The 9,618-nt window shown below is 36.5% G+C and overlaps 1 pseudogene; it reads right to left on the bottom strand.

Annotated features, from left to right (window-relative positions):
- Nucleotides 1-5,595: 5,595 nt before the first annotated feature.
- LOC113341573 lies at nt 5,596-5,695 on the bottom strand (annotated as a pseudogene).
- Nucleotides 5,696-9,618: the final 3,923 nt, after the last annotated feature.

The raw sequence follows: 9,618 nt of genomic DNA, 5'->3' as shown, positions 1-9,618 counted from the left end.
GAGAAATATTAACTTGAATCTAATCAGGTTTTCATCTAATGGTGAATATTGAATGCTTTGTTACCAAGCTAACATTGATTGCAAACCCTGATTTGAAAGACTATATAAGGGAGAACTCTAGCAACTGGGAAACCTAATCCCCACACCTTACATGTGATACTAAGAAAACCAGGTTAACGACTTAAAGACTTCATTGGGATTGTGAAGCTAGACCGATACTACTTTCTCGTAGTTGTGTGATCTGATCTTGCTGATTCTATCGTTTTGAGTACAATTGTAGCGATTGGTTTGAGATTGATATCTCCGATAGGCAAGATAGAAAAGTAGTCACAAACATCTTCGTCTCATCGTTTGTGATTCCGCAATATTTTTTTTCGCTGCGTCGATTAAGATTATTGTGAGGTGATTGATAATACTAGGCTGTTCTTCGGGAATGTAAGTCCGGTTTATCAATTGGTTCCTGTTCACCTTGATTTATCAAAAGACGGAACAAAAACTCGTAGGTATATTCGTGGGAGACGGATTTATCTATTCTGTAGACTTTTCTGTGTGATACAAATTTGTTTATTAAAGTCTTCGACTTTAGGTCGTAGCAACTCTTAGTTGTGGGTGAGATCAACTAAGGGAATCAAGTATGTAGTATCCTGCTGGGATCAGAGACGTAGGAGCATAACTGTACCTTGGATCAGTGTGAGATTGATTGGGGTTCAACTACATTCCAGACCGAAGTTAGTTGAAGTAGGCTAGTGTTTGTAGTGGCTTAATACAGTGTGTGTTCAATCTGGACTAGGTCCCTGGGTTTTTCTGCATTTGCGGTTTCCTCGTTAACAAAATTCTGGTGTCTTTGTTATTTCTTTTCCGCATTATATTTTGTCATATAATTGAAATATCACAGGTTTTGCGTTGTTCAATCAATTAGAATATCCGACCTTTTGGTTGTTGATTTAAATTGATTGACACTTGGATATTGGTCTTTGGTACCATCCAAGTTATCTCTCTAGTATTTGATAAACACTCGCAGATTTCTATTTGCTTAAGTATATATCAAATCGAGAGATTGAGATATAAACTCTTTGATATACTTTTTTATCTAAATTGAGTCTGACTGTCTAGTTGATTCTCTAGACAGTATATTGGAGTTTGTCCATACAGATTGCTAAGCGAAATATTGGGTGCGGTTGTTGTACCCCGCTTTTTCAACACCCACTACGCTTCAATAAAAGAAATAAGACCATAGGACACACGTCCTTTTGTTTGATGATTAAGATCAGTAATGAGAAGTAATTATTTTTATTTAAACTCCAAATCTTTACGACTAAGGTTGGTGATCACCTTGAGCCACTAGGCCCACCACTATCTGTTTTCCCGGAACTGAATATTGTGTCTTTCTCCATTTTCGGATCAAAAATTAAAATTGAACAAAAGTAATGAGTTACGGTTGTGTCTTCATGAAACCCAACCGTAAATTTTCCCAAAACCACTTACGGTTTGTTTCGAAAATCAAAACCCAACCGTAACTGGTTTATGATTAATTGTTTCCAAGTTTCCAGTTACCGTTAGGATGTCATCGTCACCCAACCGTAAGTTAGCTTTACGTTTGGCTACGAAGGAAAAATCCCAACTGTAATCCGGTCTGAAAAATTACAAAATCTAATCTTTAGTTGGGTGAATCATGATCTTAATCAGAATCATTAATCTAATCCAATTTAATAACTAATATTACTAGATTAGCTAATCTAATAGATTATTAGTAAAGAGGGTTGTTTGGTCATTACAAAATTATTTTAGATAAGGGATTTTTGATATTATTTATGAGTGATCCATTTTTGTCCTATTAGGTGACGTCTTTATATTGGAATGTGACGCCCCAATAATAGCTTTCTTATTAATAGCAGAGTTGAAAGACGCTTTCGAGGGCTCCTTAGGTACACAATGTTTTTCGGTGACACCTGTACTACCACACCAGTAGGTAAATATCCTTTCACAGTGTAGGTTTAGTTCTTTGGCCAAACATTTGTTAAACTTCTCGTGATCGTCCGTGAAATGTTAAAAGTTCTTAACTGAAATGGACGCGTACGTAGTTGAGATCAGAGATGAAATCTTTAGAGGAGTTTAAAGGGGAACTCAAATCGGCACCTATCATTGAGCTTAAATAATCGGATTCATGACAATATCCGATGCAATCTCCAAATTACATTTCATAAACCAGTCCTGGTATGACTACTAATTTTTCGGTAAGCCTATGTAATATAAACAACTTAACATTACATATTAAGCAGTAAAGATGCCTCAACTGAGATGATACTGCTGAGTAAATATAAGGTGTTCAAGATAAAAATTACAATAACAATAAATATGATAATAAAGTTAGTGCAACTAAGTTATCATGAAACATAAGAGATTACGTGGTTCGACTTTCATTTACGTCCACGGGATTATGTGTAGTGATTGTATCAAATTTAGGGTGAGATTATAAGGTATTCAGTGCTCTCAAAGGTATTAAATATAACTAATATTTAGAATTTGTACTTTGACTCTTAGCATTCAATAAGTATAAGTTCTCTCTAGATCTATCTCAATAATTACGTGTCCCTTCTTTGGAAATGAAGCTCAGTATCCCTATCAGGGACATCTTCGCCGCCTTCAGGTCCATCGAGATCGGATGCTCCTTCGTACATATTGTAGCTTCGTCAACCGCGAACCTTTCCCCTGTCAGACTATGCCACCTAAGCTCATTTCACGTGCCTGAAAATCATGCTCCTCGGTAGATACCCATTGCACTTAATACTGAGTGGACGCCTTAGTTGCCTCTGACTTGCCGATAACAATGATAGACGCATTTATGAGTCCATTTTGATCTCAATTATATATATTATTAGTGCTCATTTTTGTACTTATTATGAGTTTTTATGTCTTTATAGGTGTTTTTAGAGAAATAAGCTTTTGCGGAGAGCTCGAACTCCAGAAAAAATTACTAAAGGCACCATTGAAATGTGTTAAAGCTCCCGAAGGAGTTGCTAAAGGCACCCGCGAAAATTACTATTTATGCTCAAAAATTACACCCACCAGGGCATGTGCTAAAGGGACCCATCAGTGGATAAGGGTACCCAGATTACTAAGGGGCACCAAATTACTATCGGCACCCCAGCAGCAGGATAAGGGGCAACCATCTTCAACATTTCGAATCTGAAAATTGGCGGGAAAACCAGTTACAGAAAGTTCAAAATTTGGTTTCGAATTTTGAAGATGTGTTAATGAGATTCAACTACTGATTTTTTCTGGGATCACTTGAAATGAAGAAACAGGAAAGGTATGGTCATTAAAATTGGTTAGTTTGGGCTGGATTATTGAATTGAAACGAAACATGGGAGGATAGTTTTTCTCGAGTTTGTTTTGGATTCTTGAGATGTTTATGTGGAGATTCAATCATTAAAATTGATTGGACTGGACTCATTAAAGCATAACAAGAGTAATTGGATTGATCAGATTGGGCGGTATAATCAAATTGAAGAAAAAAGGTGATAGAAGTTACGAGTTTTGGGTGAAGTATGATTTTGGAAGTTTTGGCGAGAGATAAGGAAATAATGTATTCTGAAAGATTTGTTTCTATCATATGAAGGTTTTGGAATGATCTTTACAGTTCACATACGCGTAAGAAAGAAAACTTGAAGAGAAAATCTCGTGACTTGGAAATGAGAAAATAAAGAGATTTAATCAGGATTTTAGGGTTTCTTTGGTATATAAAAGGCATAGTCGAGTTCCAGGGAAAGAGAAACTTTAGGAGAGGTTTGGAAGAGAACAAAACCCTGAAATCACGAATTGGAGAAATTTTTCTGCTGCTGCATCATCAAGAACACGAAGAACAAAAGACCCAGGAAAACTATCGTCTATTTAACAGTTCCGTTAGCACTGTTCATCTGCGACAAAAAAGTTTTATCGTTTCCCTTTGTAACAGTGTATTCGAAACACCTATATCCGTTTCAAATTCCCGTATGGTCACTTTTCACCTCTTTAACCAACTTTTGAGCGATAAACATGTATTTTAAGAAAGGGATTAATATGCGGATCTAAACCCCATTGTTGAGGCGACGAAGGAAGCCATTTTTCCAATTATTGTGTGGTAGTTTCTATTTTATTAATTTATTGCGATTATTGACTATATGATTTTGATTAAATAGTTGTGTTATCTCTTGATGGTACATGCTTAGCCTAGGGTTTTTGATGTCCCATACTTGCGATTAACAACTATTCTTTTGAAAACTTACTTGTCTAGGCAATATATTAGAATCAAATTGAATGTTTTGAGTTGCTTAATTATTGATGAGATTGAATCACTAAAATTGGTTAGTGGTGGAATCCTTTGTCTCAGTTTCTCTACAATCTTGAAATCAAATATTAAGGAGTTTTCTTTGTTTTAGCACTAGAAGATAAATCTACAATCAACTTTCACAAGTCTTAAACAAACCACTTTTCTTATCACTATAAAAACTACATCAAATTTTGGCGCCATCGACGCGGACTTATCTTTAGGTTTTAGATTATTTATTTTTTAGTCTTTATTTAATTTAATTAGGATTTTTTTTTTATTTTTTTTTATTTTCTAGATTTTATTTGGGTATTTTTTTCTTTTTGGTGTGCAGGATTGACTTGAAGCTAAAGTTGGAAAAATGAACTTGCTTGCCATAAAAGGAGAAAGCCAAAGATTTTATTTTTAAGAAATTTTATTTATTAGTTTCTTTATTTCCTTTTTGAACTTGTAATTTTCTTTTATTTGGTTGCTTGTTATTATTTTTATTATATGTTGAAAAAAAACCACTTGCACACACCAATTGCATCCCTCGTCAGATCGCCGATTTAGGAAAACTCGTGGATTAGTAAGCTGAACCCGTGCATTGGGCCTTATGGGAGTTACCAGCTGAAAGTCCACAAACCTCAGCCTCGTCTCTTTGACCAGTCTTTGATTGTAGGTATATTTTCCTGTAGGTAACCCAAGCTTACCTAAATTAGTGAGCCCATCATTTGTATGTGCACATATTTTTGTTGAATTCCTGTGTATGCGTGAACGTAAAAGCGACGCGCTAGGTAGGTTTTTTAGAGAAAAACCTAGTGGTTCTATTTTAGGAAACAAGAATCTTGAATACCTTAATTTAAAGGCCTCTGATTTTGGAAAGTCTAGTTTTGAACGTTCGTCTCTTGGTGAGAAACCTAGTAATACGATAGTGCCAGAAATGGGAACTTTGAAAACTTTGTTAAATCCTACTAGGACCACTCGTCCTTCGTGTATCAAGTTAGCTGAAATGGAGGCAAATTAAGAACTGAAAACCTGGGACCATACAGATGCTTCCAATCTTTTTAGGGAAAGAAAATGAAAGCCCATATTTTCATGTTAGGTATTTTGGGGAAATTTGTAGTACCCTAAGAATTAGAGGCCTAGATGATGATGCGTTGAAATTTAGGTTATTCCCTTTTTACCTGAGAGATAAAGCTAAATATTGGCTATATAGTTTGACTTCCGAGTCAATTGAAACCTATGAACAACTCACATCTGCCTTTTTTTCAATAAGTTTTTCCCTAGGCACAAAACATCGTCTATTAGGACGCAAATATGCACATTTTCCCAGCAAGAGGGAGAATTGTTGTATAGGTATTTGGAAAGGTTCAATGATTTATTAACCCAATGTCCTCATCATGGTTTAGAAAAGGTTAGGCTAGTTCAGATCCTTTATGAGGGTTTAGATTATTCGATAATAACCATGGTTGAGTCTCCGTACACCGGTGGGTTTGAAAATCAAACTTTTGATGCGGCGATCGAATTTTTGAATGAAATCACCGAGAAAACCCAGCAATGGAAAAATAGTAGGGAACCCCAGAAAAAAATTCTTTTAGGCAGAGGAAACGTTAATATAATATAAGGAAACTTTAAATCAGATGCCAAAATTGTTGCTACAGAAAAAAGGTTAGAAGCTATAGAATTGGGTCACTCTAATGGTAGAATGAAGCCTTTTTGAGAAGGCCATACTATTGAAGAGAAAGCAAATGCTCTTTATAATAACACTAAATTTGATAACCGTCAAGAGTTTGATCCATATTCAGAAACCTACAATCCTGGTTGGAGAAACCATCCGAACCTTTCATGGTCTAAGGGCCAGAATCAAGGTCAATTTAGTAACTCTAATACTCCCCAGGTTTTGGCTATACTAAGAATCCTTTAGGACCAACACAGTTTTAGAACCCTCCAGATAAGAAAGTCATGAGCTTAAAAGAAACTCTTGCTTCATTTATTCGAAATGCTGAAAAGATTCACCAATCGCTTACACGAGGCATAGAAGAAAGTAAAAATATAGGCCATAGCTAATACTTAGGCTATTTCCGAGTTAAAAAACCAGGTTAGTCAGATAAATGAGTCTTTGAGAGAAAAAGGTAAGTTTCCTAGTAAAACACAACCCAACCCTGGAGGAGTCCATGAAGTAGGTGGAAAACCATCAAATCAATTGAATGCTATTGGCACCCTTGGGAGTGGTAGAGTTGTAGACAATAAGGTAACCATTCACGATAGTGAACATACTGTAGTTCACCCCTCACGGCCATCCATAGCTGAAGAGACTGATAAATTTTCTGATGATGCCAATTCGGTTCCTGGAAAAACCAAAGTTGTTCATGAAGCCCCATTCCCACAGCTAGTACCAACCAAAAAGGAGTCCCATTTCAATGACATATTGAAGGTTTTTAAGCAAGTTACCATAAACCTTCCTTTATTATATGCAATTAGGCAACTTCCTGCTTACGCTAAGTTCCTTAAGGAAATGTGTACGAGAAAGAGAAAGCTAAATGTCCCTAAGAAAACCTTTTTAGCTACTCATGTAAGTTCGATCATCCAAGACACCATAACTCCTAAATAAAAAGACCCAGGTTCCCCTACCATTGCTTGCACAATAGGTAACTACCGGGTAGAAAAAGCTTTACTTGACTTAAGTGGCAATGTGAACTTACTTTCGTACCATGTGTACCTCGAGCTAGGGCTTGGTGAAATGAAACCTACCAAGATAACACTTCAGTTAGCTGATAATTCTGTGAAAATTCCTCGTGGTGTCATAGAGGATTCTAATTGAGGTCGACAAGTTTATATATCCAGTGGGTTTTGTTATCCTAGATACTCAACCTGTACCACACCCAAAAAACCAGATACCTATAATTTTAGGTCGCACATTCTTAAATGCATCCAATGCGACCGAATGGTATTATGAATTTGTCTTTTGGTAACATGACTATTGAGATGAACATTTACAATATTAGTAAGATACCCTATGAAGTAGATGACTCGAGCATAGAAGAGGTAAACATGATAGGAACATTAGTCGAAGAGTCACTACCAAATACTTTGTTAGAAGATCCATTGGAGAAATGCCTAGCCCACTTTGGCATTGATTTTGATGATGGTAGTGTGATTAATGAGGTGAATGCTTTTTTAGATTCCGCTCCTTTGATAGACACTAGTAATAGATGGAAACCTAAGTTCGAACCACTCCTTATTTCTAAGTCTAACCTAATCCCTTCTTTAGAAGAGCCTCATAAGTTGGACCTTAAACAACTACCAGATACCCCGAAATATGTGTTTTTAGGCCCATATGATACTTAACATGTGATTGTAACATCCAATTTGGATAGTGATCAGGAAAGTAGGTTGGTAACCGTACTTCAAAATAACAAGGAAGCTTTAGAGTGGACCATATAAGACATTAAGGGTATAAGTCCTGCTGTTTGTATGCATCATATTTATTTACAGGAAGACACTAAACCTTCTAGGGAGATGCAACGTCGACTTAACCCTAATATGAAAGAAGTAGTTCGAATCAAGGTTCTTAAATTGTTAGATGCAGACATTATCTACCCAATTTCGGATAGTAAGTGGGTCAGCCCCGTTCAGGTTGTTCCCAAGAAATCTGGTATTACTGTATTTCAGAACGAGAATAATGAGTTAATCCCAACTCGAGTGACCACGGTACAATGTGTCTGTATCGACTATAAGAAATTGAACAAGGTCACTAGGAAGGATCACTTTCCCCTTCCCTTCATCGAACAGATGCTAGAACGATTATCAAGACATAGTAACTACTTCTTCTTAGATGGTTATTCTGGATATAATCAGATTGAGATTTCCCCGGAAGACCAGGAAAATAACTTTTACATGTCCCTTTGGTACCTTTGCGTATAGACGCATGCCTTTGGGGTTATATAATGCCCCTGCGACTTTCCAGCGTTGTATGATGAGCATATTTTCTGACATGGTAGAATGGTTTTTAGAGGTCTTTATGGATGACTTTATAGTGTCTGGTTCATCTTTTGATGAGTGCTTGCATCATTTGACACTAGTGTTGACTAGATGTAAGGAAAAGAATTTAGTGCTTAATTGGGAAAAATGTCATTTCATGGTAAATCAGGAATTGTCTTAGGGCATATCGTATCTTCAAAGGGTATAGAGGTAGACAGAGCCAAAGTTGGCCTTATTAAGACTTTACACATCCCAAAAACCGAAAAAGATATTAGGTCATTCCTAGGGCATGCAGGTTTTTATCGTCGATTCATTAAGGATTTTAGCTTGATTTCTTGACCTCTTTGCAATTTGCTTGCAAATGATGTTAAGTTTATCTTTGATGATGCTTGTTTAGAGACTTTTGAGAATCTTAAAACTTCACTCACAACCTAGATAAGTTTGGATCCTACCTATTACGTTCTAAAGTCGTAATTTGTACTGATCATGCTACTTTGAAATATCTTTTGTTTAAGAAGGATACAAAACCTAGATTGATTAGATGGATCCTTTTGTTACAAGAATTTTCTACAGACATTAGAGACAAAAAGGGTGTAGAAAATGTAGTAGCAGACCACTTGTTTAGGCTAGTTGTTAATTCCCCTGGTGAATCCCTTCCTATAAGGTATAGATTTCTTGATGAAAAATTATTCTTTGTTTCCCAATCACCTTGGTATGCGAATATAGTGAATTAGCTTGTTACTGTTCGAATGCCGCAACGCTGGGGTAAATTATCTACCCCATACCAGCCACAAAATAGTGGTCAAGTAGGGGTATCCAATAGGGAAATTAAACTTATTCTAGAGAAAAAAATTAATCCTAATAGGAAAGACTGATCGTCGAGGCTTACTGATGCCTTATGGACTTACCATACTGCGTTTAATACCCCCATTGGAATGTCACTTACCGTCTGGTATTTGGAAAGGCATGTCACTTACCTGCTGAGTTAGAGCGTAAAGCATATTGAGCTGTTAAGCAGCTAAAATTTTCACATGACAAGGCAGAAGCTCACAGAAAGCTCCAACTCGATGAGTTGGATGAGATTCGTAGAGATGCATACGATAGTGCTAAGGAGTATAAGAAAGAAATGAAACTTGTGCATGATAAATATATTTTAATAAAGTCATTTTCTCCAGGTCAAAAAGTTCTTCTGTATGATACTCGTTTGCATCTATTCCCCGGAAAGTTCCGCTCTCGGTGGACCGGTCCTTTTGTGGTCCGCACTGTTTTTCCTCATGGAGCTATTGAAATTGAGACACTAGATGGTAGTATTTCTTCAAAGGTTAGCGTCAGAGATTGAATCCCTTTTT

This window comes from Papaver somniferum, chromosome 1 (assembly GCF_003573695.1).
Source record: "Papaver somniferum cultivar HN1 chromosome 1, ASM357369v1, whole genome shotgun sequence".
Taxonomy (NCBI): Eukaryota; Viridiplantae; Streptophyta; class Magnoliopsida; order Ranunculales; family Papaveraceae; genus Papaver; species Papaver somniferum.
This window is presented reverse-complemented; position numbering and strand designations above follow the sequence as displayed.